Source organism: Bacillus rossius, chromosome 3, assembly GCF_032445375.1.
Source record: "Bacillus rossius redtenbacheri isolate Brsri chromosome 3, Brsri_v3, whole genome shotgun sequence".
Taxonomy (NCBI): domain Eukaryota; kingdom Metazoa; phylum Arthropoda; class Insecta; order Phasmatodea; family Bacillidae; genus Bacillus; species Bacillus rossius.
In genome coordinates, this window is record NC_086332.1 from 6624385 (window position 1) to 6629099 (window position 4715).

A 4715-nucleotide genomic window follows, 5' to 3' on the forward strand; every position below is an offset into this window, starting at 1 on the left:
TACAGGTTAGCTGCATAGTTTTAAAATAAAAAAATCATAATCTGGATATTTTAGCAAAAATGTTACTTATAATTATTGTAATTGACTTAACTGAATCAACCTTTCATATAGTATTATTTGTCTAATTTTTCAGAAGTTATTACATGTAAAAAAAATTGTGGTAACTTATTGTAGTTCTAATTATTACTACTCAATTCGATTCGAACTAAAAAAAAAAAAACTGATGTTTTCACAGGCCTACAATCCAGATCTCCAGCTAGCCTAAAGTTGGTCTAAATTGCACATACATGCTTAAAAATTATTTAAGTTCCAATAAAATAATATCTTACTGTTGATCATTAAAATAAAGTCTTACGGACAACCATTACTGGTTTCTACTGCTTTTTATTTCCACTATGAAAAACAAGTTACAATGGCTGCCATGAACCGATCGTGAAAACAATTACATGAAAAAAAAAAACTCATCTTGGGCAAACAACTCGCTTAATTACTTATACTAAAAACTGTTCATCAGTTATATCTTGTGCTACTACATATTGATACCAATGACTTATAAACCATTATCTGCCCGGGGACATTTTCACACCCCACACAAGCCAGCATCCATTATGCACACCATAGGATTTGATAAACAATCTGTGGTTTATAGCAAGATTACTTAAAAAGAGCATGAAACACTTAATACATTGTGAACCATCCATATTTTGTTATTATTTACGCATTTACACATTACTGCCAGGGCCGGCGCGTCCATATAGGCAAACTAGGCAACCGCCTAGGGCGCCAAGTAGCTGGGGGCGGTGCAGCACGACACACAACAGCTAATAATATAATATGTTTTAACGATTATTGAAACTAGATGAAAATGGATTTTTGTAACAGTTTGGAATGTTTATATTGATATAAGTATTTAAAGTACACGCTGACCTATTTATGATTTGTAATAAGTAAAAAGGTAAAAAAACACAAGCCTGCTTACATTTGATTGTTGACAAAATATTAGGCTTACGTGATGTATTTTGAGACTAGGAAAAAAAAATTTGGGGCGGTGGAGGGGGGGGGGGGGGGGGAATTAAGGTTTTTTGTCTAGGGCGCCAATTTACCTTGCACCGGCCCTGATTACTGCCCGACTGCTTCAGTGCACCATCGGGCACACACTGATAGCTCGGTACACCGTGGATAAGGAGGACCTTCTGAGGTAAGGCACTTGGAACTTTCAGTCCGTATTGTTTGTTAGACGCTTCACGATTCGTACTAGCCGTACATGCGTCCCTGGCGGCAACCGTCATCGTTCTATGGGCTTGAATACTGGCCAGGCAGTACCCAGTGACTTTTTGTAATTGGAATTTTCGTACCACGAAGAGCGCTGTACACCAAGATTGCTGGTTGCCGGTAAGTATGGATAATTCTAAACATCTGTGTCTGACTTTGACGCCGACCGCCAATGCTCCTCTGTCGCATAGACCGCTATGCCTCATCAACGTCTCGCAAAAGCGTGTGCACCGAACGCGCCCGTGCGCGCAGCAAAGTGCAGTTCGTGCGACGAGGCGAACGCCATACAACGAGTGCTACACCGGCGCAAGGATCCGGCCGGGTGTGGCATATCCTTCCGCCGCACTACAACAAATTGTTATAATTATGTTTTTCCACAGGATTTTATTAAACATTATTTTTTATTAATTAATAATTAAGTCTTTGCAAAATCATGTTTCAATGTGCGATTTGTCCCGAACCTGGCCGGTTCAGTTTCCCGCGAAATTCACACGTTTCCGCGGGAGGGCTGGCGGGGGAGGGGGGTCGCGCGCGGCGACACCGCTAGTGTCCTTCGAGAGCTCAACCAGGCCGGCAGCCTGCGCGCAACGCGGAACCTTCAACCTTTGCATTCACCGACATGTAGTTTTCCATAGTGTAATTTCTTTTCAACCTTTTGTACAGTTCCGCGGTCGGCCTAAATTTACCATGAGGTACTTAACTTAATTCAATCAGTGCTCCGAGATGAGTGTTTACGTCATACGTAAGTACTGTGGGGAGAGTATGTGTTTTTACGTCGGCGCTTCACGCCCAACCTAGCCTACAGGCTACTTAGTTTTGGCCCGCACGGGGCAGCCAGCAGGCGACACGTGCCATCCAACTTAATAACGATTCAGTCCCTGGGACACACCTAGACACCACGTAGAGTCGCCGGAGACACGGGCCTACGTGTTGCTAGCCCAGTTTATCAAGTGTAATGTGTTAGCGGAATAGTTGTTCGCCTAAGTGTAATTCGTCATGTCAGGGCTTATGTATCACCGTCGTACTGCAGTGCGCCACCAAACTTAATAACGATTCAGTCCCTGGGACACACCTAGTCACCACGTAGAGTCGCCGGAGACACGGGCCTACGTGTTGCTAGCCCAGTTTATCCAGAGCTAGGTATTAGTGTAGTGTATTGTGCTTCAAAATATCGTGTGCCATGTCAGAGTGTCTTTTGTAACTTTCGCGTCACGTATACGAGTCTGCCCCTCATGCGCATAAGAATCGTGAGCCGCCACTGAGGAAGTGAGCTGCGCGTGTGACTAGTCGCGTCGGGCAAACCGTTACGGCCAGAACGGGCAGCACCATGTATTGGGCTGTGCTGTATTAAATTCACCAACTATCTGAAGAGGTTTTGTGTTATTATTCAGGCGTCCCGAGTGGCCTCAACAGCTCGGGGGGCCCTACTGCGTTGACCCCTACCTCTAGCCACAAGGCCGAACCTTCCCTGAGATCACGAACTGAACAAAATCACGTCTAAATACTCAGAGGTAGCGGGGACGGCGTCAACTTATCACCTGCTTTCCAAGGAGTGGTTGAACATCACGTCGTCTCGACCATGTTTCTGTCTTGCATTTGAGTAATACACAATGCACAGTTTTAATTTGCACATTACTGTTCATGCTTGCAGGGATGTTTTTCGGGCTTATTTGCCTTAGCAAAAATTGCTTGTTTAGGATTTTCCTGCCGAATATGAAATATACTTTCATGGTCCGAATACCTATATTAATACTAGTGTATTAAATAAAAATTCGAATAAAATATCAATATTATTGATTATAATCATTCTAGTTATAAGACTCATAACAAAGTATGGTTTACCAGTAATTAAATTTTAACACGATCTTTAAAATAACAACTGTGTTAATAACGGCACAATTTTGAGAATATGTTAGAAAAGCCATAAAATGATCTAATAAAAATATTGTCATCTGCATATTATTAGTACCTACATGGTCAATAACAATTTGTTATATCTGTTTAAACTAATTTGGGTTATTATTTTTAGTATCTCTGTCACACACAAAAATACTTTCTCTGTTAGTAAACATTAATCATCAAAACTATTTATAGAAACTTTGTTTTACACTAATTTAATAATTTTGTTTTTGGAAATCATCACCCACCATATATAGAAAAGAAACTTGTTTTGCTTCCGCGTTGTATATCTTTTTTAACTCTATGACTTATCAATTCAGAATTTTTCATTAGGTTCGTATTTTGGCAACACTTTTTGACTTCCCATTATGTTATATACATATACATATATATAGGATTATCGTGTAGTGATGGGCAGAACGGTTCTTTTGACCGAACCGGTACTTTCGGATCAGTTCCGTGAAAGATTCGTTCAGAACGATTCGTTCATCTCGGTCATTTCGTTCTTTTCTGTGAATAGGATCTGGCTCTTTTATCAGGTGTCGTAACTCGTTCATCCTTTAGAGTATTGGCTACGTGTTTGCTTCCAGCCTCCCCTCGTTATCGCGTGACCCGATAACGAGAGGAGGCTGGATCGCGTGGGTGGTTATCTTTATCTACTCTGCATGGGTAAATGAAATTTCAAACGTCTAGTTGTATACTGACTGTTATAAAATTATTGACTGTTGATCGCTGCAAATGCTTCATGCAGTGATTCTATATAATACGGGAGCATTAAATCTTAGAATGTTAGGTACGAAAGTGATCTTTCTTAACTTTAATTTGTAATCGCACTATTATAGCTAGTACTTGAACATTGCTTTTCGTAGCCAGTGAATCACAGTTGCGTATATGAAACAAGATTATTTATATTGTATTACTTTTTAAGTTACAAATATTAATATACAGGCTATTTACACTCTAGAGAGAGTAAAGTGTTTACATGTAGACCAACACATTTAGAGAAAAAAAGACAAAAATTGAATACTACTACTGCGATTCAGTATGAAGAGAGAAAAATGAAGTAGGTACATTAATTAACACCTAAATGGTAAGTGTGAACATTTGTAGTTACTTTCCCTGTTATTTTTAATTCATGTTTTTTTTCCCCCCCAAATTTGTGTATGTGAATGTGAAAACGCAATTTTAAACCACTACTTAACAGTTGACATTTTCAGGTATAGATACTTTTCATGTTACCCTATTTTATTTGATCAGTTATCGTTTGCTCTTATGAACATGCTCACGCTGTGATTACTAATTCTTCAGACTCCTGACGTCATGAATCATTTCACGAACGAATCAGACCGGGCGCGTGGCCGGTTCTCTCATCTCGTTCTCTCGTTCTCTCCGCGTTTTCGTTCTTCCGAATCTTTCAAGGTACCGGCTCTCAAAGAGCCGGTTGGTTCTCTCGTTCTCTCCGCATTTTCGTTCTACCGAATCTTTCAAGGTACCGGCTCTCGGTTCTTTACATCGCGAACGAATCGCAAGATTTCGTTCTCTCA